Source organism: Dromaius novaehollandiae, chromosome 2 (assembly GCF_036370855.1).
Source record: "Dromaius novaehollandiae isolate bDroNov1 chromosome 2, bDroNov1.hap1, whole genome shotgun sequence".
NCBI lineage: Eukaryota > Metazoa > Chordata > Aves > Casuariiformes > Dromaiidae > Dromaius > Dromaius novaehollandiae.
Window position 1 is genome coordinate 160,305,183 of NC_088099.1, and position 27,978 is coordinate 160,333,160.

Sequence of the window (27,978 nt, forward strand, 5' to 3'; positions counted from 1 at the left end):
AATTTATATTAACTTATTGTGTATACAGGATAGGAAGAGGACAAGATAAGAATTTTTTTTTAAGGAAATGTGGTCAGCTTGTAGCAGCTCCATTTTAATAATTTCTGCAGCACAGGGAAGAATTATTTTTTATCCTTAGTGGCCTATTAACTGTTGAAATGTAGCTATTTTCCTTGCATTATTTCAATAGCCAGAGTCATGGATGCTTGTACATGTACTCTTTATTTTTGCAGACCTCAGTATTTTGTATGAGCTGAACATACAAGGCCAGGTTCTCTTCCCATAGAGACTCTCCTGACTCAGCAAAGAAAGTCTGGCAGATGTCCAGCTACTTCTCTTCAATTCTGTGTTTGACCCAGAGCCAACATAGTCACCCATCCCTGTAACCCAGCTAATTCCTGGGAGGCAGGATTCACCCCTCTGAGTGCAGTGGGTGTCTGTATGTATTTTATTTCCGACCGTATCTCAGGGCAGCAGTATAGCAGACTGACTGACCCATTAGGCTGGGCCTCCCTTCACTACCTCTCGCTTGCTCTATGGGCTCTTTGGGAATGGCACTAGAGAAGGCTGCTGAATAGCGGTGCAGAATCTCTTATACCTTCCAAACTCCTTTGTTCTCAAGCCAGCTCCACCAACACCAGTTCTGCTCTTCTCAGCACAGTAACGCTTGCAGGCATTTTGCTTTGCTGCACTCTTCTGGGAAGCATTAGTTTCACCTAAAGAATAAATCTATTCCACCTTGCTATCTTCTCTCCAATTTATTTTTATATAGCCATGGGATATCAATGTAACGATGAACTCCAGATGCCTGAAGCTATAAAACTCTGATACTGACATCATTGAATGATTGATGCCATTACTGACAATCTGTGCTCTGAAACTCGTACTTGAACAGTGTGGAATGGGACTTCCATGCAGGTCAAACAAAAGGACCAGACAAAAAGGTAATCAAACAAAATGACACTTCAAAGATATGCCATTGAAGAGCTTTTTCTGCCTCTTTGCAAAGAAGGAAGAAGAACGTGAGTGGAGTCAAATTTTTGCGCATTTTCTGAACTGTGACATTAGGGGATGCCTATGAATTGTGAATCCATGTTCCAGCCTGGCCCCTGGATATACAATAGCTGAGAGGACTCAGGGAACAACCTACTGGATTAAAGCTTAATCCAAGGTAAAACTTTTATTTTTACCTCCTATTCTTTCATATAGAATGATCTTTCCTGCAGAGTAGGTATAGTGAGGAGATGCAGTCCCAGCAAACTTGTCCTAACTCACCCCAGGATTGTGTGGTGAATGCTGCTCTCCTCATTCATGGCTTCAGAAGCTGGTGGTGTGGTGACACCAAAGCACCCATAGGAATTCTCACTCTCACTCCAACGACTGCCTGCTGACTGTTCATACAGTTTGGATCTTCATCCGAAATAAGGAACAATCACCTTCAAAATTCTGTTTTCTCTGATGTAAAGAAGGATTTGAAGTTACATCTTTATACCTCTTGTGAGCACCTCATCGCACAGGTGCTGAGACAATCTTTGACCCACTGAGCGTATAACCACTTATACAAAGAAGGACTGCTTGAACTGGTGGTGAGATGGACACCACTCAGAGTAACCACCCACGCTTTCCCATCCACTTGTGAGCATGCCTCACACTGAAGTATTTATTACCAGGAGCTGTAGGGGGATAGGACAATGTCATTCACTCTGCCCCTTGGCATGCAGTCTTCACTCGTCTAAGCACTTGATTCACTTCTAGGTTTTGTTAGGATTGCCAAGATGATTTTGATATGCTTTATATGAAACTCAGTTTCACTCTATGAATCCTTTGGATGTAAGAAAACCTGCTGGGCGTTCTTATAAATTTTCTGGTTGCATTAGAGTAGTTGCATCAGAAAAATAGAATTACCTTTATTTTTTCCCCCCCTAAAAGTACTAAACAACCAGAGGAATTCTGGATGGACTTGAATATCATGCAATTTGTATGACTTTTGCCATTAAACTCTGTAAAAACAAAAGGGATGTTATGTACTTGTAACGTCTTTCCTAAAATACACGTTTTGACATCAGAAGTGTTTGTTATCCCCACAACATTTTTTGAGGCTAGAATTGTGTTGTACTAGGCCATTGTTTTTACTGCAGTGAAGAGAGAAAAACGTAAATGAATATTTCTAAAGCAGAATAATTATCACTTTAGTTGGATGAGCAGTAAATGGGCAGAATGATCTAGGCTGAGAAGAAGGTAGTTTTATCATAGCTGTGGGATCCTGAAAATAACAGTTTCAAAGTCATCATATATAAAAAAAATGCATGTCACAAATTTTCCTGTTTATTTGAGGGGGGCTGATGGCTAGGATCCCCACTGCCACGGGAGAGGAAGTACTTAAGAGACCCTTTGGCTAAGTGAGATCTGAACTTATATAACTCCTCTATAGCTTGATGAGCTGGAGGTGAAAGCTGCACTTAAGCACTGGGAAGGGGGCTATGTTGACTAATTGAGCATCCAGACACAATGGAATGAAGTCCTTGCATTTTTGGCTCTCATTTTAAGGAGGAAAAAAAAACCATACAAAAAGAAAAAAAAAAGAAAGCCCTGCCAGTTTCTCTGTTTGGAGAAATGAGGTTGCCTGTAGGGAAGGAGAGCCCTCAGTGATAAGAGGAGTCATTTGAGGAGGAAGGTTTCCTGCCCTTGTGAAGGGCCAGCTGGTCACCTGGCAGTCCAAAGACGAGTGGGAGGTGGTTGGGTGAAGAGGTGCCACACAAAGAGGATGTATCTTGTCTGCAAAGGTATATCCTGTCTGAATGCTCTACTGCATATAACCAGGAGGAGGACTTCATGCTTCTTAAAGAGGACTTTCATGCTTTCCTCTCTCCTGGGCTCTGTCAGAGCTACGCTGAGCTGTGCCTACGAAATGGCTGTTAGGTCTGGCACATCCTTTCCTTGAGTTTGCCTCTTCCTGGCTGCCTTGTTGACAGCAGCTGGTGTGCGGTGGCATACTGGTGTGCTGTCCACTGTGGTGGAAACATTGTCAGGGTCTCCTTCAGGGTAGGTTGCAGGTCCCTTTGCAAGGCTGGAGCAACCTCTCTCGTCTCCTCCTGTCAGGGCACCCAACAGGCAGGGACATAACAAACAACGAGGAGCAGTTAAGCAATCACAAAGTCCACTATCCTAGAGGATTATGGAAACCATGACAGTTGAGTTTTAAATGACAGAAACACTAACTCAATCCAAACCATCCAAACATCCTTCAACTGCTGCCGATTGAAAGCTTCTCTTTTTTCTTTAGCTGATCATGATACACAGCCCAAGGTCTTAAAGTCCATCACATTATCAGCCTCTACAACGAAGGCAGGAAACAGAGTCCTGTAAGTATATCTAAGGAAGAAATCCAGACTGGCAAAGAGACGGGCTGGGTATGTCACCAGGCTTTTATCAATTGTGGCAGCAGTTACTCCAGTGCCTTTAACAGGTCTGTTTTGACGGAGATCAGGAGACTTTTCTGACTCAGCTGCAATCAAGAAATCATCCATGCTCTTTATTTCCTCTCTCTGAATAAGAGTTTCTGTTTCCAGTTGCCAAATACAAAATCAATCCCACACACATCCTTCTGAAGACAATGAGACTTAGGGTGTATTGTTCTGCAGCTTCTTTCCTGTCTGTCATATCTTAGACTCAGAGATAAGAGTGAAGGAAAAGTTTTATTATTCAGTAACATTCTCCATCTCTCTGCTTATACAGAATTGGATCCTGCTCTATGTTGTCCATTTTTCAATGACTGAAATGAAGCATTGTCTGCCTTGGTCATGTTTCTCTCTGGTTAAAAGACGTTGTCATAAGACTATTTCTTAGGAGATTTTTTTTGTTCTTCTGTGTCATTCTATACCATCTATTTCTCCTCCTCCCCCATAAAATAGCTCTTGTTCTTCCATTCCTGGAACAAAATAAGATATTTTTGTCTCCTGTGTATTTATCTATCATTGATAAAATAAAACATATCCTGTTTTTTTTTCTCTTTTCCCTTTTCAGTACAAGTCCCCATCTTTTTGTTTCTTGAACTTGCTTCAGTGGGCTGAAATTCCTGGGCTTCAGATCCCACACATTCTTCAAGATCTTAAAGATGAGTTAAAAAAAGCAAAGCCCTTGAGCATTAGAATACACAGGAGAGAGATAATTATTTCTCTGCTAGGGCTAGCAAAAAGATCCTCCAATTTAGAGAGACTCTTTGTCTTTCCAACAGTCTCCTCAATATGCAGCAGAGCAGGTGGAAGGGGTTTCAAGGTTAGAAAAGAACAGCTTGTGTGTACACAACATTATATTTAAAATTCTCTTGTCTCCAAAACAGTGGTTTCTCGGGATAACCATACCTATAATATAATTGCCAAGGATGAGGATGAAAGCTGAATAAATCTGATTAGAATCTGCAGTGTTCTGAAATCTAGCTTGCCTCTCAGATACATTGGCAGCATCTAGAAAGAGGAGAAGTCAATATTTCAGGGAAGTATTTTATGGAAGAAGATGGAATACACCTTTGCCCCACTGTTGTGGCTCTATTTCTTTGTTTTCCTAAAATGCCTGCTTCACCTACCTGATTAGAATAAGTCAGAATAGCTCTAGAACTATTAGACCGACACATGCCGCTTGTTCAGGACAACTCCATGAACTCTTTTTGTAGTTGAGACAAAGTGTGTTGTCAACATGTAAAGTTTTATTAGCCCAGGATAGTGTCCCAATTCAGATGCCTTTTATGCCTCATCTATATTATAAAACTCCTACCTCACTGAGGATCATAGGAACCCTATTACTGTGTTAACCACTGGTGTTATTCTTTAGTGATCTCTCAGGCTCCTGCCATGTGTGGAGGTTGCTGTGCCTTACTTTTCATATATATGCTCATTTATGATTTGACAAATGCTAGAACAAAAAAATTGTTTTCTTTCCCAGTGGGCAGCGATTGCTCAACATTGGAAAACTCAGCTCACAGATATCAGGAAAAGAAAACTGATGATGATTCCCCATGGTTGCATTGTATGTTAATAACAACTTAACTTCCCATGTCTCCTCCTGCCAGGTAGTCTTCTGAAACCTCCCCTCCTTCCCATACTGGAACACTTAGGCTAACCCTGGTGTGCTATCGTGTTATGAAAAAGCCTCTTTCACGCTTTGTCAACAGCAGAATAGCACATGTTGGCACTGAATGGCTGTAAAGATACGCAGGCCCAACAGGTGCTAAATCATTTTCTTCCTCCAGATATGTTGTTTCTGGCTTTCTATAGTCTCAGAATTATTGAGTATTTTCTGCCAGATGTTTTGAAAGTTTTCAGTGCAACCTTCCAGAAACCAAGGTTCTAGAGAACAATTTTAAAGCTTATTTGCACACTAGCTCGGCCTTCTTTATGTTACATCATGGAAGGAAGAGATCTTCATTGGTATCTATGATCCCACCCTGTACTCCATTTTATAAATATTTTCCCAGAACTCGCATCCTCCACAGGTCTATGAGACGAAGAGCACCTACAACACCAATCAAACACAGCTTTAGAGTCAAAACCCTCTGTCAGGGAGCAGCAAGGGAGAACTACTCTGTAAAGGACAGAGAGCTGAGGGTGGCTCCAACACAGACTGTGCCCTCTCTCCTGCAGTGCAGTCCCACAGGGTCTGAGCAAGGGTGGCAGGGATGGGTGGTGGTAACAAGGTTCATCAAGAGCCTCAGACACAGCAAGCAGTGAGCCAAGTCCAGGGTCCATCCAGGGAGCCCAGCCAGGAGCAAAATGAAATGGAGTAAGAGACAAAGCTGGAGACAAGGCTCCAAGTGTGAGTCCAGAGTTGATCCAGAAGACAGGGCCAAAGACAGGACTAGAGACAAGTTACAGCGTACATTTGAACGGTCCATTTCAGGAGGGACCTCAGGTAGGCAAGCTATTTATAGTGTATGTTTTAGGTCCACTCAGGAGTTGGGGCCAAAAACAGGCTGGAGACCAGCACTTCTACACACAGCAAGCAGTGAGCCAAGTCCAGGGTCCATCCAGGGAGCCCAGCCAGGAGCAAAATGAAATGGAGTAAGAGACAAAGCTGGAGACAAGGCTCCAAGTGTGAGTCCAGAGTTGATCCAGAAGACAGGGCCAAAGACAGGACTAGAGACAAGTTACAGCGTACATTTGAACGGTCCATTTCAGGAGGGACCTCAGGTAGGCAAGCTATTTATAGTGTATGTTTTAGGTCCACTCAGGAGTTGGGGCCAAAAACAGGCTGGAGACCAGCACTTCTACAGCATAGCTCAAGCTTGGACTGAAGGCCCAGGGCTGAGCTGAAATGGAGCTTCTGGGCCCATGGACAGGCGGTGTGGGTGGAGGCCCCAGGTGACACTGGTCAGGGCCATTAAGGCCTGCTAGTGCGCTCAGGACCCTGATATCCACATCATGTACCCAGGGTGGCAATCAGTTTAAGGTTAAGGCTCTTAAACTTGGTCATTCACATGTGTGATAGCTGGCTAAGCTCCTTCAGAGCTGATAAACATCTAGGGCTTGATAAATCTGCCTAAACATAAGCCATAAGTTATCTGACACATCCAAGCATATTCAAGGCAGCTGGGAGTGACTGACATGGCATAGGATCCATGGGAGATGTGCATGTCTCTGAAGTGCTGGAGGCCAGCTAAGGATCCCTATGGGACCTCGCGGGCCCCAGGCATCCGTGTGAGACAGCTATGCTGTCAATGGCTCTTGCAGAGACCCTCAGCTGACCAGTTATTACTCAATTCAGCTGCCAGGCATCTCAGCTCCTTTTAAACACCACAGATGAATTGCATGACAAACTCAGCATGGAGGTGAGAACTCCTTAGGTTGGTATAATGCTCTCTTCTTTCTCTCTCTATCATGCTCAGTTCGGGAAGCCTCTCTCTCATACTGATTTTGGCAGATGGTTCCTGCTCCTCTTCCCTTCCCCTGCCCTCTCGCCACAAGGACAAACCATCCATTGAATTCAATACAGGACAGAGATTTTATAGAAACACGGCCACTGAACAGGGAAGAAGACTATGTTTGTCCTGGCAGCTCCTTGATCCGATCGTCTCTCTCCCACCTCAGTTATATGTACTCCAGCCCATGCTTGGCTCCATGCTTAGGGCTGCAGCCTTAAGCCTCATTCCAGAACCAGCTCTTATTACATTGGCAGCACATCCTTGACTATGGAAACTAGGATGCTGACAGATAAACTTGTCCAGAAAAGAGAGTAGTGCACTTAAACTATAATCATCATGAGTCACTACAGCAGCTTTTTAGAACCAAAGGAAGTATTTTGACTTGTGCTCCATTTTCAGTAAAAAGCCAGAATGTTCTGCAGAAATCAGACACTCTTAAAAAATAATAATTTCCTTGGTAAGCCAAATTTTCTTCTGGTAAGTAGTTTTGATGTAACATTTTCAGCCAGCAGTTGGAATAATCTCCTATTTAAGACATAATTCTTTCAAAATTTGAACATCAGAAAAGGTAAAGATGGGATTAAAAAAATAACCTAGTCAGTGGTAACAGAATGATGCCCAAACTAAACATTTTGAAAACTTCTGCGCAAAGGTTTCATGGAAGGTTAAAGGTTTCAGTGCCTTCCTTTGGTGTTGAAAACTTTATGCAAGCTTTTGTGGAGCCTGTGTGGTTTTGGTCTCTCTTTTGTTAAAGACTATTCGAGACATGGAGGAGAAGAACAAAGTCTGATTAAGAACTATAAAGTATGCCATAAGAAGATGTTGTATTGAAGAGGAAACAGTATTAATGAAGCCTGGAATATTAAAATCTCTTTCTTTCCCTCTCCCTTCAAACACCTGCCTGAAAGATGAACATACATGAAAATGAAAAAAGAAAATGTTATCCACAGTAATGAGTTGGAAGTATCTAATATAACTTGATACGTTTTGTGGAGCAAAACTGGAAAATGTCAAAAAGCAGTTACGAACAGTTTGCAGCAGCGGCAAAGGGATAAAAACAGATCACAGGTATCGGTGCTTGCTTTTGAAGAAGCAATACTCCCATCTCATCATGCTTGATACCGTGTGCTCAGGGTGGGTAGGTGACTTCAAAGAGACTGCATTTGCACTAAACATTCTGTAAGCCAGTGCCCTGGCACAGACAACAAGGTTTCGCCCAAATGTCTGCCAAGGGGCAGGGAAAACCCTTTGTAATTTTTGCCAGTATGTGTCTAATATGATATAGAAGCAGCTGCAATCCAGATTCCTGATCATTAGTTTTAATGATCTCTTCAGTAAGATTCTGCAGGATAAAAATAGGTCTAGAAGAAGAACCTCAGATATTTACCTAGAAAATATAAGGAACAGCAAACTAATTGGGCTGAAACAGCTGCACGGCAGGATGCAGCTGCTTTGATGTATGTTAGCTCCTTCCCGTCACAGCGCAGCCCTGTATGTTCACAGCCGTCTTTTGGGGCTGCAGCACAGGAGCTTGTGGCTCTGTCCCTGCTCACAGTTAACATCTGTGGTGAAGCACAAAGTTTGGGGATAGTTAGCATTAAGAATAGGTAGTCTGGGAGTTGTGGCAGGGGATGCTTTCTTATCATTTCTACAGCTTTCACTCTTACCTATCCCTGGTAACATTGGTGCTGTGTCTTCCCACTCTTCGTAGACATGGACAGTAAAGCCTAATAGTTTTGTACATACCAGCTCTTCTTGTTTCAGGATTTCTATTCTTAATCTCTCCAACTGTAAAAGGAAAAAAAAACCTCCACCACCTGTCAGCCTCCTACTCACCTTTCGCCAATCAGAAATATATGTTGGGTTGTTTTCTGTCATTAGCGTCTTAAAGCAGTCTGGAAGTTGGAAACATGGCAATAAGGAGTCGTGACTTTTCTCCCACAGGAAGCTCTAAGGGAGGGCTAGGGTATTTGAACTAGCTTTTAATTCATCACAGTTGAACTGCTACCTGAGACTGCAAAAGTCAGGGAGTGGATGGGTTGGACTCGTTCCTGGGGAACTTCCATCCTGCCCACATAGGTGAGAGGAACCAGCCTCTTTACAGCTGTTCAGATGACTTCTAGCTGCTCTGAGGACAAAACCTCTCCCACAGGGCACTTTAACTACACAGTAAAAGTGATTTAATCTGAAATAATTACTTTGTTTTCAAAGTAAAGTAGTTATTTCAGCCCAGGTCCAGCTGTTGGAATACTATTTTCTAGAAGAGCAAACAGATGATGGAGGTGTCTGTATTATTTTATGAATTGGACACATACTTCAATTTACCTATTTGATACTCTTTATCTTGGTACATGGAATTAAAGACAAATGGCTGTTGATAAGAGCAGCCAGAAAATGAAACTAGGAGAGAGAGAAAATGTTTTCAAAGAATGTATCAAGATGCCCTAAAAGAACAGAGTAGGCCTAGGGGAAAGGTCTATTTATCTGACTACAGCCAGGTACACGGGTATTTTTTTGTCCAGTGTTGGTGTCTAAGATCAAAAGATGAGTGAACTCTTATGAACCATTCCTATAGACAAATCAGAGGGAAGCGGGAGTTGGGATAGGGAAATAAGTGAAGCATGGGAAAAAGCTATTTGAGGAAGATGTTGCAGAAGTGAGACCGAAAGAGGCAGTGGAGGACAGGGAGCTCCAGACAACAAGTCTGGCCATCTGGGTTAAATAGGAACATCCTAAATTTGTGAATAGAGGGTGAACTTTCCTTAGACTAGATGCAGCTTGGCTCTTGGGGTAACCCTTTCCTTTGGCAGCTGTTTGAGTAAATAAACAATCCTTCTTTTTGATGAGGGTCTTTCACATCACTTTTCTCAGTAGTTGATCAAAGGCTTCCCAGAGGAGCTTCTTGGAGGCATAAGGCTAGCGGGGAGAGCAAGACCCACTTCCAGAGTAGCTGCACCATGTCAGAAGTGAAAGAAACAGTGCTGATTGCCTGACAGCGGTGTTCAAAAGGGACTGAAGGGGTGTGATGCAGGGTTTGGTCTGTATCATGATGGAGATTTTTATTTTGGAATAGCTTTAGTGCAAGAGTTATTCCTAAAATAGCTCTGGCAAACAGCTTACCTCAGTTAGACCCAGTCATGAGCTAATCTAAACTAAGCCATTCCACTGCTGAAATAAGTACTCACACAGCCTTTGGGATTACTTTAACTATCCTGGTGTGATTCCACATTAGCAGCTGTACTGATGCGACTTTCACCTGTAGAGCAGTTTGGGGTGAAGTCCCTGCTTTTCTTCTGTCACTCAGTGCATCCAAGTTATGCTTTTATATCACTTCAGAGACATGCTCTCATGCACTCAATTTTCTCAGTTTAATGTGAATTGTTAAGGTCATTCTGTTGTTAATTAATTGGTCGAGCCACATTAAGATAGTTTCCCTCAAGTCCTCTGCATTACGAATTAATGTGAGCTTCTCCATAGACCTAGCAGTTTAAAGAGAGTATCTATCTCACCAGCCATCTAAATGACACTGACCTGCTGGGTTGATAGTTATTCTCTGCATTGCAGGAGAGAAAGATTTCAAACAACCTTTCAGCTGTATTTAGATGTCTGTTGGAAAGATTCTGTCTGAAATACCAAATTAAATCTTCTATGTGCTATAAAGAGGGTAAGTAAAAAAGTGAAGATCGTTTGACTGAAAAATTCGTATAAGTCTAGAGCGTTAGCAGAGAAATGATGAGATGTAATAAAATTACTGCTTTTTAAAAACACACTGAGAGTCTGGGAAGCCACCTATGGGGAACCTCTAAATGCTCGGCCACACTAAACAACTGACCATATTGTTTTTAATAATCTCCTGATGTAAACTTGGGGAAGTTTCTTCACAAACATCATTGTAATTTCCATGGGCAACTAATCATTGCTATTATACTCATGCCCAGCTGCAGCTGGCTGCTGCTAAAAATGGAATGCTGGATTTTTTTCCCTGTAGTTTGTTTTGGTAATTAAGATTCTGATAACTGGAGCATTATTGTGAAAATGAGAAGCATGAAAGCTTTGCAATGCTCACCTTGTGATCAAGCTTTTCATTTGAAAAACTTAGGGCCTACTGATGGGCAGGATTGTTCCCCGAGTCCTCCACTGCAGTCGTTCTTCTTTTGACAGTCCTTTCAGGATCCTGGAGTGCTGCAACGAATGGCTGCTTCCCTCAGAAAGCACCACTTCAGGCCTTCCCTCTACACCCTGTTCACCTGATTTCTTTAAGCGTGGGTCATGGGAAGAGGCTGACTGTTTTTTTGATTATTGGGAATTCTCCATTATTCAGTTAGGACATAAGGAAAACAATTCTTCACCCTGATGTTAGTTAAGCCTGAGGACAAAGGCCCACAGAGGTGGTGGAAGCTCCATCACTGGGGATAGACAAATCTCGATTGTACAAGTCTGAACTGAGCAGCCTCATCTAAATTTGAAGCTAGCCCTGCTTTGAACAGGGGTTAAGACTAGAAATCTCCAGAAGTCCCTTCTAACCTGAGTTTTTCTATGATTTCGTTCTCATCCTAAGGTGTTTTTTTCCATTAAGAACTGAAGTGCAGAAAAGGTCATTCAATCATTTAATCTGAAGTCTTGCAGAGTTTTGGCTGGGGAAGCTAGTAAGTCCTGAATTGAGTCCAAGAAGTAATTCAGGCTTCAGACTTCTCTTTGTACATTTATCAGTTGTCTCCTGAGGCCTATACCACTGTAGGTGTGATAAGTTTTTATAAAGTGAGTGGAAAATGTTGCCAAACCAGATGGCGGAAAATCTTAAACCAAGATTACTACTAGATTCTATATGTAGCTGGTGCCACATCAGCCCAGCACAAATTCCCCTTCACGGTGTTAAGAAAGGAAAAGAACTTCTCTTTTCCTTTGGAGAACCAAAGACCAGTGCTGTGTCAGATTTTGTATACATGCCATTGCAACAACAGGGAGTGACTTAGCTGAATCAGCTGAAACTTACTGATATTAGGTAAAAAGAGGGAGTTTTCAGTCTTAAAGTGGAGGTATCTGGGTACAGAAGGTGTCATATTCCCTAGTATCTTTGAAAATCTTTAAAGCTTTATCTAATAGGAAATGGTAGAATTTAGGATATGAAGTTTGTAACTTCATGGACCAAAGCATGGGGGCTCCTGAACTCCATGGGCACCTTTCTGATGGGTAAATGCCCAGACCCAACCGGGACCCTCAGAAGTGCACGTTTCTCTGTTTTATTTCACTTATGAACTGACAGTGGTGCCCATCATGATTCTCTTTGCCTCCGTCTTTGTAGAAGTTTAATGATTAGAGGATTTGGCCCAGAACTGAGAAGATGCAGACTGCATTTGCCCCGTGCTTTAAGGGTTTGGCACCTGTCTAGTGTGTGGGTTTTGCACAGGGAGGGTACTCTGTCCGCCTGGCCAAAGAGGGGCTTCTGGGGCTAGACGAATAACACAAATGAGGACGTAATTATGGTACTATGGTTATGGCACTTAGCTGGGAAGGGGGAAGAACTTTATCCTGCTCCTAAACTACTCTTATGTTTTAGTATTTATCTTTCAGTAGTAACAACCTTTAGATAAAATACAGGAAAGTCTATTAGAGTAGTAGGAACACTCATGCAATTCAGAATGCAAATAAAACACATGATTATGCTTTGCTAACTCCGTAGGCTGCTTGAGAGGCATAAATTAAAAACTATTTGAAGCCCAGAGATGAGACATTAAGATTCTGCTTCAGTTTTTCTCCAGATTTTTATATAAAAAAAGACTTGAAATAAATGAAGATCAGGCAAATTAATTTGCCTATAAAATGAAGTCTGCTTGGAATTCTCTGATATTTGAGTTGCTGATGAGACAGACCATTACAAAAACAACAAAAAACAAGGTTTATAGAAAAGGGAGTATCTTTTTGTTATTTCAGCTGATACTCTTGGAAAAGATGAGCTGTTTCTGAGGAAAACAAAACCTTCTGTAAATAGTTATGACTACAAGAACATTATTCAATGTTGTTCAAACAGCTATTTTGGGGAAAAATAAGAGAGCACTATAAAACTGGATGAATTTTTCAATATCAAAAAATGTCATTAAAATTTTGATTTTTTTTGAAATGTCAGAGAAACCTGTGCACTTTCAGAAATTACAAGATCGTCCATATATTTATTTGTTCTTCTAAGGTATGATTCTAGCGAACACTCTCGAATCATCTTAAGAGTAAGCACATACAAATCCAGCAATCTGAATATGAGCTAGAAATATAAAATATGGTGTGGGGAAAGAGATAAGATCTAGACATGAGAGTAACACTCAGAGCAGGAATTTGCTAACTTTAGTCCTTATTTTACACAGGATAATTGGACAAATCAGTAAAGCACTTATTTTCAAAAATGACCTTTAATTTTGAATGCTGGTGTACCAAGTGATCCCTAACTCAGACATGACTTTCAGAGTTATAGACCCCATCTGTTATGAGTGGGAGCCCCAGGCTTGAATATTCCTGGAATTTGATCTTCCATGTATAAACCGAGGATCACAGAAACTGTGGCATCAGAAATAAAAAGCCAGTTTTGAATGTTTGATGCAAGACCTTTCTTAACATACTGAAAGTCCAAAATGATCTTGGCCTTATTCTCGCTGAACTCAGGGGCAAAACACATGCTGACTTAAATTCATGCAATGACTTACCGAAGTCTCAGGGACATGATGGAATTTCGTTAGTGTCTGATTAACATTTGGGAAATTGAACCTACTTTCTCTAAATGTGTTCATTGCGGACAAAGTGAGCATAAACAACTTCAATAACTGCAATTACAAAAAAAAAAAAAAAAGACATTTGATTTCATTCATTGTTAGTTTACATTTTCAATTCTATAATAGCATCAGGGGTCCTTGGGACACTTGCTGTTCCCTGGACGATGATGGATTGGTGATACTATTCCTTGAAGAATGGCCCTGGGCATTCCACATCATTGTTTTCTTTTCTCTTTCAGACACTTTATTAAGCATCAAGTTCTGTTCCAGTGAAGACTTCCATTTGATTAAAAGCAAATGAATGTCTAAGTCAGGCTTCTCCGGTTGAGAACCATTTTCTATGCCTATTCAGGCAGGTCTGTCAAACTGTGACCTTTCCTCATCTCTGATATGTTTACATTGGCAAGGTCGCAGAGAGAGACATAAATTGTTCGAACTGAATGAAAACAATCAGAACATTTAAATCAGAAGCAGATCGTAACCCGGTGACATGGCAATGGAAATATCTCAAAATGCTGCCCACGTTTTTCAAATGAGATGTTGTTATACTATTGATTTATGGGCAGTGATATTTCAACAAAAGAGAAGACTGAAAATATCTACATCTGGCATTGGTTAGGGGATGTCTGGAGGTAGGCGAGACTGATCCAAACCCCAGAGTAGTCAATACAGCTACATGTACCCTAGTAAACTGTGTCCAAAAACGGTACTTTAGCCAACTGGCACAGAATAGCTCATGTCCCCACTATTAACTTCTTTGCTGTCTCAAACACCAGTGACCTACTGGGAGGAGTTTCTCTCTGCTGCTCCATCCTAGGGAAAGTGCTAGATAGCCCAGACCAAAATGATGTCAGCCTGAAGAATTCAGCAATATGCACAGTCCAAGCCTGGTGCCCATCGACATTCCTGCACAGTGTTTATTAGGACGTAAATGTTTCTTGCTGTATCCAGTGAACTCTAGATCACTCGGCCCAGTTTAATTACAGTTAGTAGGCACTTTACTGTGGTTTAATGTAAGGCAGGAGCTTAGATAGCCCAGTTTTCCCTCACAGAGGGAGATGGAGTCCATCACATCTAAGATGGATGGACAGCACTGCTTTCTTGGAGGTACCTATCTGTCCCCCCAGAATATATTGGGAGTTTAAATTGACAGCTGTCTCATGTAGGCACTTCTGGCCACTGCCTGTAGTTAGCTGGGGCAAATCTGAGGCTTTGTGTTTCCTTCTGTCGCAGCCCAAAAGGAGTCGTTTAGGACGACCTCCCTCCCCTTGGGACCAATGGCCAAGTTCGTGATGCCCTTGGACTGAATTAAGGTGAAACGACACCAGCCGACCAGTTTTATGATTTATTAACACAAAGATAAGGCATGTGGTCAAATAGGATAATTCAATGGCGGTTACTGCAACTAGCTAGACAAGTCCCGTGCCACACGTTTCGAATAGATCTTACCAATATTCAACAAAAGAGAGAGAAAAAGAGAGAAAGAGAGAGAGAAAAGATATCACCACCCATGTATCCAGCTGCGTCCCATTGGTCCTCTTCCTTTGGGAGTCTCTGCGGTGGGGGGGGGTCCCGTTTGGTGTGGGGGGGGTCCTCTTCACCCTGGGTGTAAGTTTTAGCGATGTGCATGAGGTAATTACAACTCAAGCAGGGTCTGACCCTAGGTTCCTGCTGAAAAGTTCGGAGCCAAAATCAAGGCAAATTAAATAAATAAATTGTAATGACACGCATGCAGTAGTTACAGCTCGAGTTGGGTGCCTCCAAAGAGGGACCCCGAACAAAGAAATCCCTGGGCAATTATAGCTTTTTCAAATTAAGTTTCCCACCCCCCCACGTGGTAGTTCAGACCAATAGTAATTTTTGGGTCTGGGGTCTCCTACTCCTTATTGGGTCTCATCGTTCTTCCTAGGCAGGCTGGTTTTTTTTTCCCTCCCTTATCTTTACTGTTGCGGTTTCTGCTGACAGGTGTGTCTTCATTTCTCAGGTCCCGCCATCATCTCTCAAGGTCTGACAAAGAGGTGGTAACTCCAGCAATTAGCACTGTTTCAGCAGTGCACAGGAATGCAAACTGCTGGTAACTCCCTTATCGTTCCCGCCTGCACCAGCTCTGGGGCCCTTTCTCACTGAACTAGGGAGTGTGGCCTAAGGCTTCAGCAAATTTAGCTACTCATGCCAAGCAAGTTTTATAGAAATTGTGCTAAATGGCAATAATTTACAGTCCAGGTCCCAAAGTCTCTGCCTGATCGTGGTCTGGTTCAGCGCAGGCTCGGTGTGTCCCGGGTGGTCGCAGGGAGACCATTTCGGGGGTCGCAGCGCTCAGTCCTGTTTCCTCCAGGGACAGATGGTTTGTTCAGGGTTACGGTTTGCTCACATCTTATGTACCAAGAAATGTTTAAGGCAAAAGTTCACTCATCTGTCCGCCACACCTTCCTTTCTCCCGGGAGTTGTGAAATGTATGGACTCCCTGAAGTTTGGTGCTCAGAAAATCTTGTTCCAGCACATTTTATGTGCGCAAATAACAGTTTAAGCAAGTGTGTTCAGTGGAAGTATTCACCGTTCAACATTTCTACTCTCAGGCTCAGTTTTAAAGTATGTATTTTTAGTTTAAAAAACCCAGACTGGTGGCAAGAGCAATCCAGCTGCAGACAGGCCAAGAGAACTGAGCGTTCATATTAACCGCTGGCTTATTAACTGGGGTTTGTTATTATGGCTGTATGAAACACAAAGGAAAAGCCGAAAGCTAGGTAAGGCTTGCATTTACATGACCCTTGCTACAGAGGTAGGACTTCTAATAAATCTCCAGATTCATAGTAAAAGCTACCCCCAACTGATCCACTTTAAGATGGTTAGCCAAATGGTTTGGTGCGATTAGAAGTACCCAGCTGTTCTTTGCATGCCATCAGCAACAGGAAATTATGTGCCTTCACCTCACTAGTCCATTAAACTCAGGACGTATTTTAATGCTATAGCCCACCTATGGGCTAACGTATTTTGCTCTGTGCTTTGAATGAACAAAAAGGAACATGAATTTAGTAGCACAGACTGAATCAAAGCTAACAATAACCTCTCAGCTTTTGGTTTACTTTTCCTCATTTTGGCAATTATTTTGATTCTTCTAGTACAAGTGGTTTACGCATTTTAGGACTGAAAAGTGATGGAGAGAAAAGGCAACTGTCTAATAGTCTGACAGGAAAATATGGATAATAATAATACCAATACAATTGCTGCTCATAGTGGAGTTCACCACTTCCATCTTCTAGGTAGGTGAAGAGATGCAGTCAGGGCAAAGATAAGTGCCTTCCCCAATGAGAAAAGTGTCTGGACTCTCAAAGCCCCTTGCTAGCTGCAAATAGAGAGGAACAAAGATTAAATCTCTTCATTACTCCACTTAGTGACCTTGACGTGGAGAAGTGGGCAGGCAAGAGCAGAACTAAGTAATGCTTAATACATTACCTTGGAGGAGAGGAGAAGGGAGTTGGAGTGGGACAGACACTAGTGCTGGTCCTGTTCTCACCAGCAAGAGTTGCCTGTTGCACAAGGCTACTTCTATTTATTAGAGTCTCACATAATCTGTGGGCACTGTGTGATGGCTGATTCCTTTCTTGTCCTGCTTACTGGCATCCAGGAATCAGAAGCCAAATAGTTGGAAATTACAAGACTGCATTAAGCAGTAAGGCATTTTTAAATTGGGAAAGAAAAAAAAAAGAGAGATAGAGATTTTAATTCCTCTTCTGATCACATTCTGAGCACATTTCAATAATCAGGAGCTTCATTTTAATACAAGAAGAAAGGAGAAAAATAATTCCAGGAATTTAGGGCTTCAGGAAATACAGTATACTGCAAGACTGGTGAGTAATCACTGTAGTTGGTAATTCTGTGTCCACATTACAAGTGTTGCTGCCTGTCCTGTATGAGGAATGGCACCTGCAGTTCAGCCACATCCACTAAGTCAGACACAAAGCCCACAAGCTTGTTGCTCTTTCTCATTCATGGAGACTAAGACTCTGGTTCTTCTGTACTGAAATCTAGGGATGAAGTCTCTGGTACCCATTAATCCTTTTATTGAATTTAAAGTCCTCTTGGATTTCAGACTTCTGTCTTTTTGGTGAACAATCAAACAGAACATCCCTCTGTAAAGCCTTGCTGATATGGCTCTGGGTCTTTTGAACCCTCCAGGCTAAGATTCTCTGTTCTCAGTATCCTTTTGCAATTTTCTGTGTTTTTTTTTTTTGGGGGGGGGGGGGGGGCAAATCTCCTCCTCTAACAGTATGTCAAGATGAAAACTCTGAGTACCTAATTTGGCTACTGTGAAACTATTGTCTCAAGCACAAGTTTTCATCTATTTCTATAACCATAGGGTAGTAGAGGGATTGTCTTTTGAGAGAATCCAGCACTACCTGTACTTTCCGAACACACTGCATGCAGAGATAACTTCAATTTAATTTCGATATCAAAACCAGTATTGTCACTGTTTTATCTCTTTAGAGAGTTTGGAAAAAAATAATTTCTTTCTGCCCAGCCTTTCTTTCTTACTTTTCCACCTGGACCTTCTCTGTGTCAGACCTTTTCTTTTGCTTGAAACAGACTCCTCATTCCTCTGGCTATTACATTGCCTTAAACTTCACTAACACTTGCTTTGCACATAGATTTTCCATGCTACTTGCCTTCAATAGATGACTTGTTGCCAGAAGGGCTAGGGTTGTGGACCACCCAGAGGGAGGGAAAAGAGAAAAAAAGTGAAAAAAAACCCCATAAGTTACAAATAGCTGAACCTTTTTCCAGCTTCATTTTCTGTCCCCATCTGTTAATTTAACAGGACATCTTTCTGAGAGAAAAAGGATCTCTGTAGGAACAGATGCTTCCATGAACAGCTCTGAAAACCTCCAGAGACCAGTAAAATGCACATCCCAAAAAGATCTCTAGTGAGTTGTCTCCTGCAGAGAGCTGATGAAACCAGTCACTTCTACAGTTCCTACTTCTCCTGGGCCCATTGCAATGTGCTGCAATGAAATACAGACCAGACTGATTGGTATTTACCCAGATGCCCACAGGGAACTTCTGTCCACCCAAAGCATGCCCCACACAAAGGACATAGACAGCTGGGTGCTTTGCCCCAAGGACAGTCCCATTCCTGTAGTCAAAAAGGGTACACATTATCCTAGAACAACAGAGAGGGAAAGAATGAAAATAATAGCAACATGCAAATGATTGCATCTTTGATTCAGTGATCGGACCAGCATAATAATAATCATTAAAAACATTGCTTGGATTTTTTTTTCCTTTTTTTTTTTTTTTTTTTACATTGGTTTTTCCCACCATTAAAGTAAGGTTCACTGTGTCATGAAATGCCACTGCCAAGTGAAAAATCCAGATGTTGTCTTTTGAAAAATCAGCAGGCCCAAAAGTATCAACGGTGTTATTTTTGTTTTCCCTGTTTTCCCCAGTCAATGTAACTTGCAATTTGGTTTCAATTTGCAAACCATTTCCATCACCTGAACTCTGCATTTTTCCAAAAAATAAAATACCCAGCTAGGCTTTTTTTGCCTGTCTCCGAGAAGGAGGAACATGACTTTCCCCTCCATTGTGCAGCCAAAGGGCTGATGGATGCGTGGATTCCACAGCCCAGGAAAATGAAAAACTCTACCTCCTTGCCTCAGGGATTTACCAAACGCAGCTTAGGTAGACAGATGCACCTGGGAAACCTTTAAACTAGCACTGAAGAGTGGTCAGTCACCAAGGCATTAGCTCAGCTCCTCAGCTGCTCTGGACAGCACAGGCTGGTTTCCCTATTGCTGTTGCTACAGTGTTAAGAATCTCCTGCATTTAAAACCACGTTTGACAATGACTCCATGAGCAGCAGTTTCTGTTTCAGCACATTACCGACATTCCTGGAAAGACCATGGGGGCAGAGATCCTGCCTTCCTGCGTGTCAGTAGAATGCCATGCTCATCTGTCTTGCACTGCTCTGTTTCAGGACTAACTCCAGTTTTGGAACATTTTGTGGTTCTTTGATTTCATTCTTGATTGCAAAGCATACTTACATGAAAAAAGATCTTAGTGTCTGGAGTGTTTATCCACTCTCCTGAAGTCCTAATTGCTTGTTAGTGACCTTCTAATTGATTGCTGTGGAATAGTGATTAGGAAGGCTCATACAGAGGATAATGACTTCAGGCGGGATGCATGCAGGAAAGTTTGCCTAATAATTAGGCATTCCTGTAAATTACCCTCTTAATAAAGAAGAATTGTGTTAGGGCCAGCCTTGAGGAGGTTGTGGTGTGGAAATGACCTTTCACAGATCATGCAACTGCATGAAGTGACTAAAAGGTCCAGGGCTAGTATAAACCCTTCAGTTCTATCCTGTCCTTGTGGCGAACTGCCTTAAGCATATCTTCCAACCTGTACCCCTGACTGTGCTTGTCCCTGGCTCTTGTCCAGGGTACAAAATGGGAGGAATATCACCACATTCCCTGTGGAGTTCAGGCAGTTCTGGGCTGAGCTGTCAAGAGAAGAGAGGAAGAAGAATCCAGCTGACATCCCTACAGAGAGTGAGCCATTTCAGACAGTGAGGTGGTTTGAACAGTTTGTCATCTGGAAATAGGGAAGCCCCAGTCTGGAATGAAAGACTGTGAAAGCAGAGGCTGCAGGCTGCTTCCAAAGAGCTCTGCCTAGGAGAGCTGCATGCATTTCCTCATAGCATCCCTGCTGCTCAGCCTGAGATAGTGGACAGGCTCTCAGAAGAGCAGGAGTCAGCTCCTACCTCTACATGGCTGTGAGGAAGGCCTTTAACCTCTGTGCCTCAGCCCCTCTCTTGCAACATGAGGCTCACCCTAATTCTGCGCAAGAGGCTTGTTCCATGTGCTTGTTCAGCTTTTACCCAGTTATCTATTCTAAACTCATAGCACTGTTATAGCCATTATAGTTTAAAGATATGAGCATGGCAAAGAAGATTATACCTTTTATCTGCATTTCCAAAAGGAGCATGCCACTGCTGTGCACAGGGCCTGGACAGTGTATCTGCTTTTAAAATGGGACCTCTCTGCAGGACACTGAGGTATTTAACTGCCTTAAAAATGTCTGGATGATTTGTAAAAATTCTCCATCCAGGTAAGAACTTAAATCTCATGGAAGTTAAAGGGAAAACTCATTTTACTGCTGTAATAGTTCTCCTTTGGCATCTCTCTCTATCTTTAGAGGTCTAGATACTGCTGTAAATCTGGTCTGATAGATTTATGGCCACACAGGGAGCTAGGTCTAAGAGTGCTTCACAATGAGCTAAGACTAGAGCACATCTTTGTTTTCTCAGCCTTCCCTGAATTGCCATTTGCCTTTTCCATTTGTATTTGAAGAGGGCACTGTCATTTGCCTTGTCATTGTGCACCTCCTAGCATGAAAATAGTCCCCAAAAATGGATACCTGTAGAGCAAATGGTAGTCTGAGGCTTGGTGACAAAGCAGACTGTAAGTGTGCCAGTTTCCTGTACCCTGTGGCACATAGAAGGGTAACAGGGATATCAGTTCTTCAGCCTGAATGACCATAGGCCCATTTACAGCTGGGTGAATCGAGGATTACTGAGCGTACATGCTGTTGCCAATAGCCATTGCTTTGTTCCTGGTATGTGAACATGCCAAGCCCATCAATATCATGATCCAGAAGTTAATTCATGGCTACAGAGAACAGATGCTGGGGCATCCTCCATTCCCCTGAAGCCTGCTTACTTCTGCCCAAAGTTAAAGCTTGTGCTGTGCAAAGAGCAAGACTCTCCTGAGGCAAGACCTCTCTGTGGCCAAGGTTTAAGAGAAAGCTCCTGGGTCGTAGGGACCCCAGCTCCAGCTAATGCAGAACAGTTTCCCCAGTCAAGGAAGAAACAAAACCCATAAGAAGGACCGGAGAAACTGTCCTGCAGGTTTTGTTTCTTAGGCATCATTGCAACACCCATCTTCTCAGAATCAGTGGCTTTGGTAGATACTGATGGATGCAGCTTCAAGACATCCCCCCAAGCTAAGAAGCTCCCCATTTCACAAGGGCAGAAGCAGAAGTTTGTAGCAGAAGCACAAGGAAAGACAGTGTCATCTCCAGGATGAGCACACATAGCCTATGCAACCACCACAGGAGGCACAGCAAGACAGACAGACATCCCAGCAGTGACCAGTGATTACTTATTAAGTCTTGGACCATCAGTTATAGCTTGACCTCTGCTTCTGAATCTCTGTGTTGGGAAGAATGGTCTGTTCATCTGGGAAGGATTGTTCCTAGTCTGAAACCTGGCCTTCTCCTCTTGCCCACCCAAGTTTGCATTAGTTCTTGGCTCCAGGTTTCCCCCTCCATGAGGAAACTGCCACACCGCAGAAAGTCAGTGCAGTACAGGGAACAGTCCCTCTGGGAAGCAGTGAGAGGAGCCTGTCCTCTGCACACACTGCCAAAAGCACAGCCTGGCTGCACTGGCTGAAGGTGTGTAGCCATGCGTGCTGCTGCCTCACCCTTTGCAGCTTGTAGACTTTTTCTATATTTGGCAACATGCTCCAGCTGTTCCCCTTCCCGCACCTTTAACCCAAGACTGAGCTATGGGACATGAAAGGATCTGCTTGCCATTTTTGCTGTGGCTTGATAGCTGCAACTTGTTCTGTTTTTAAATAATATGTAAAAGCTAAGTGATGCTGCCAGTGCATCTCTTTATGACAGTAATTTTCTTAGTCCTTATTTCTGCTCAGTTCAAAACACTTGGATGTGATCTTTTCATTTCAGTCGTTCCCCTCCATGTGCCTTCACTGAGTTCACAGTTTCTGTTTGCATCACTGTGGTCTATCACTCCAGGAAAGTGAGACCTGTTTGCATTCTGTGTCAGGAATGGCTAGGATGGGAGGGAAAGAGGATCAGAAATACAAAGCTAGGACTTTCCTGATGTGCAAATGTATTTGATCATTGTTTTGTGAAATCCACCCATGTTTGTTCTTAAACATGTTTTTTCTCAAAAAACAACAATTAATGCCAACAGCTGGAATTAACTTTTCCAACTACTAGCATCGAACTACTGATCCTGGGTGAACTTCCTCACATCCAAAGACATGTGTTTCATTTATGTGTACAGTTATTTACTCATACATGGATCAAAGAAAAGAGCAGATGAGCACCATGTCCTGCCCTCAGTTGGCAGAAAGCAGCTGAGTGCAGCTGAAATCAGTTCGGTTAATTGATAAAGAAACAGCTGAGGACCAGGCTGGGTCACCCTCTGTGAATGTCCACGAGGACAATGTTGCTGTGTCCCATTTCCAATTTTATATCTCAGTTCTGGATTAAAGAAGCCAAACTTGGTGGGGGGGACCATGGAAAGACAGTGGGAGTTTAAAAGGTACTGACTGCTACAGTTTTGTCAGAACTACCGTGCTTCTGCACTTCAGCTGGGCTTTTACCTGACCTGACTTCAGAACCAATTAGAAACTAGTCAGAAATACATATTATACATACATTATGGTTTTATTTTAAATCCTTGTATCCTCAAGGCTAGGGAGCCCTGACACAGTCTGTGAGATGTGATAGCAATTTGATTTATGCTCATAAAGAGAAAGGGCTGAGATCTGGATTTTTGTTATTCTGCTCACCTTTTCTTAGGAGAGAGAGAGTAGATACCAAGCCAGAAGGCTGAGCTGAAAGGAGGGTATGAAATCCAGGTTCTCATGGAACCAAGAACCAGGTAAGAGGAGAAGCATTATCTGAAAATGAGCCTAATTTGCTTGACCAATGATGCAGGAAGGGACTGGCTGTTTGTTTTCCTTTGATAGAAAAGGAAAGTAGAATTTTTAATGTCAAGGCTGATTAAGCAACAGTGAGTAACTGAAGGAAGTGCTATTGTTTTCAGGATCCTGGGAAAGTAAATATAAACCAAGAGGGTCAAAATCACCCTCATCTGAAAGGGAAACAAATTATTCATGTTAGAGTATCAAAAGGTTTCACACAATTGGTGAAAGATGTCTTGCTGGTCCTAGATGAATGTCAGAGAGCTGTCAGCTGCTCTTTGCATGACATCCTGATGGGGAGGCTGTGGAGTGATGAAGTGGTTGAGGGGCATGTACAACAGAAGATCAAAGGATCCCTCCTGACCACAGCACGGAAGCCTTCATAGATAGGTTCACAGACCTGCTCTTTAATCCCCAAAATAGTAGTAGATGTAGATCACCTGACAAAGACACACAAAGGTTTCCTGCCTCCTCTTCATTAATGCTTTTTCCTAGGATCCCAGATGCATTCCCCAACTACTAAAGACTTTTTTTTCTTAGGAGGATTCTCTCCATTCGCAAACTTGGTTGCTTCCACCATTTGTAGCCGTTAGCCCAGGAAATCAAAGAACTGTATGTACATATACTTTTGAATGCTCTTACTTGGACACGTGGCCACTGAATCCATGTCAAACTCTTCTCTAAGAAATGCCACCCTTGAACTTTTTGTGGGGTGAAAAAGAAGACCACAAGTTCAAACTGGGATGCCTATGTCCTATATGAGCAACAACTGCTGAATACACCAGCAATTCAAGGATGCAGCAAAGGATATTAATAACTGCAGAGCTTTCCCATGAGTCTTTCTTCAGAGTTACTGTTGGCAGAATATACTTTTCCCTCATGAAATCCAGTCTACTCCTTTGCTTTTCATGTTTTTCTTATTATCATGAGAGAAGCAGGAGATGCTGAGTCAAATGTTCTAAATTCTCTTCGTACCTATATGGCTAATCTACTGCATAGCCGAGGGGGAAAAAGAAAAAATCCTGCCTTTTCCAAATTAACCATTATTTCTGTCTTCATACTTGAATCCAGGATGATTTTGTCACTGTAGGTAATGCAAAATGGTGACACTGCCTGCCTCTGTTGCGAATTCCCTTTTTCCTAACAGGGAATCAAAAGTGTGTTTGTATGTGTGTGTGTGGAAAGCACAGGTCACAGTTGATATTTTTTCTACAATACCTTTTACTCATTAAGCTTTTATTCCTGGTAGCACATAACTATTCATACAACATTCACTTATGCGATGACTCAGCCCACTCACACACTTACACATACTTACTCAGTTGGAGCAACAGCTGAGAGACCAACTCCCAGTTGTTCACTTGGAAGTTGTGGTAGCTTCTAGGTAGTGTCAAGTGAGGAGGCCAAACCCCATCGCCTGGTGGTGTGAGGCTGCTGCAGCCCTGCTCCAGTTGCTGGTACAGACACACATGCACAGGCACACACATCTCCCAGTTGACCCTCAGACCCTACAGTCTTCCTGCTGGTCAGTTGGGACTCACCTAGACTCCCCAGGAGCCAGCTGCTCCTGTGGTCTGGCCCTTAGAGACACACACACACACTTAACCTGGCTCCCACATCACTTTGCTTGCTCCCTGGCTAGCTTGCTGTTTGCTTGCAATTGCACTTGCTCCCGTTGCTGGCACTGCAGACACGTGGGCCCCTATGATCCATGGTCTGACTCCTGTTGCTTACACTCAAGCTTCTGTACACACACAGAATAGAGTCGCTCACTCAGGAAAATGGCTATAAAGGAATTTAATAAGAGTGTAGGACAGTTTGTGCTGATTGGGTGTAGGGCATAGCAAAACCAGTGTACTGATGGGGCCCATTTATGTGCAACTGACACATTTTTAACCCCATATCCCTCTATTTTCCCAGATTTGTTTCTTCTGAAATCATGTAGATCCCTCCCTTTCTCCACCTTTGGTTCCTCCCTTAAACAGCCCGTAATAAGTCTTGCACGATCCCAAAATGCTCTTCCCCTGCATCCCACAGTGTGTGCCATACCCCTAGGCAGTAATCCTCTTCAGTCCAAAAGGTGCTCGGCAGAACTGCTCTGGCTGAGCCATCTTGCTGGGTTTCACACTTGGACAATGGGGCTGATGCTGACTTGGGACAGCCCTTGGAGGAGCCAGACAGGGTGCTTGTTCCTCTGAGTAGGTAGTTTGGGTTCCCCTGCCTGCCCTTGTGCTCCTTTGTGCTTGTGGAGTTGAGCTTTTTACCACTTAATGCAACAAGTAGGTGTTCAGAAAGTCCTTCAGAGAATACTTTGCTTCATCAGGTGTATGTACAATCCTGTGTCTTCACCTGCATGTAGGTGTCATCTCCTCTCAGACGTGGCCTGAGTTACACAACCTGCTGACGATACCAGCGTGTGCTCATGTCCATGCACAGACTCAGCAGACCCTTGGGGCTGTGAGTTTATCAGCTCTTGCAAATCCAACAGGACTACTATGTCCAGGGCTCATGAGTCCATGGAAAACTCTCACACAAAATCTTCGAAGAACATAGTTTTCCTCTTTCGAGCCTGTAGTTTTCTGGTAACTATTTCTCCATTCAAGCCTATAGACAGCTATAGACCTCATTCACAGAAACAAAAAAAGCCTTTATGACCCCCTCCACCTCCCTCAACCATGAAAAATTTTCTCTTTAGGCCATTGCACTGAACATAAACATGCAGTTTCATCTTGCACTTCACCTGATCTGAAGTCGAGCTGCTGCCAGAAGAGCAGGTCTCACACTCTTCCTCTGTGGATTCCCACCTAATACCCTGTTCAAAATCTAGTATTTGTCTCTCTCCAGCATGACCTTGATCACCTTTTTGATCTGAAACAAAATTCAATTTATTTTCTAGTCAGTTACTTTTCTTGTGAATCATTGGGACTGTACAATCAATAGATTAAAGACAAGAAGGACTATGTGAGTTCACAGATGGAGGGCATGGGGAAAGGGATTCCCCTGTGTCGGTGACAGAGTTGGATCATGTTAACTCTAATATGAAACTGCTCCCCAAGAGTTAGATGACAAATCATGAGCTTCTTCACAGTGCTGTGGTACTGCATGTGATCATAAAAGTGTCTTCTGCAAAGTGCCATTTTTATACATTACTTCCAATGTGCATTCATGGATTCCCACAGAATCCATGGATTCTCAATAGATTCCAAATTTATAAATGTGACAGAACACCTCATGAGGGTGGATTGTGTCACAATGTTCAATGCACACAGCAAACCTAAAAGCAAGGTACTTCACTATTAGCAAGATAATAGCATTAGTTTCTGGATAATTCAATTTGATATTACATCTGAGGGAGAGAGGTGGAATAAGCCCAGGAAGAAGCAAATACAAGACACCAAAGATAAAAGCAAACATCAAAATTCCACAACTCCATTTAATAGTCAAACAGCCCCAATGAGGTCAGAGAGGATACAAACACTTGCTGAGCCTTAGTGGTCACTATACCACTCTGACGAGACTTTTAAACTCCAAATTGAATGCGCATCATTCTGATGGAATATCAGAAAGTTAAAAAAAAAAAACAAAGCAAGTACCATTTATTTTTATGCCAGTGGGGCTTTAAACAAAATTCTACTGGTTAAATAGTTTTAAGCAGAAAGATAAGATTTTACTGCTTTCAGGCATTTATTCTAACCTTGCCTACTCTTTTGCTCTCTCTTCTTTAAATCTATCCCTCAAAACGGGCCAGGGTCTCAGCTGCAGTAGAGTGGTTCACAGCCCTGGAGTATCCAATACCTCTGTAGAGTCTTTAACTTCTGTTTCTGGAGACTACACTACAGTGCTGAGAAGCTCAGACAACCCGAGAGCAGTCTGATAGACCCCATGAAGAAAATGCATTTTCTAATCCTGATGCCAATGGGTCAGTCTGCACACGTAAAGGCCAGCTTGCTACTCTCTGGAATCAGCAGGGGCAAAGGACAGGATTCAATTCCTATAATCCAAAAAAGAGATGTTACAAAAAGAAAGAGGTCCACACAAGACTTATCACTGACTCTTCTGAAGCTCTCTTGGGGGACATTGTCTGCTCAAATGCAAGGGTCCCAGTCACTCTTCTGCTTTTGTGTGGGCAGATATTTACAATCAGAATTAAAAGGACCAAAAAAGGAAGCAGCACAACCTTGACTTATCTGCCTTATGACTATCAGCCCAACGGAGACATTTAATACCTCCTTTTTCAGATATGTTTACATTATTTTGTCTGTTTCTCTGCTCAAAGCACAGCTTGAAGTGAATTCAGCAGCAGCTGCAAGCGCTCAGCATTTAAATAAATAATGCCCTAGGGTCTACTGTTTGGCACCCTCCCTGTAAAATGGGAGCTTAGAGAAGGGCAGTTTCTGGGATGGCCTTGCCCAGAATCACATATGAAGCCTACAGCAGAGGGAAGGAGGAGAAGGTGCAGTTCTTCAGTGCAGCCTACCGCCTTATTAAAACAGCTTTTCTCTCTGTTCTTGCAATAGGCCCAAGAGATTCCTCAGTTGTACAAGTCTGGCTGAATCCCAGGACAAGGTAACAAAAT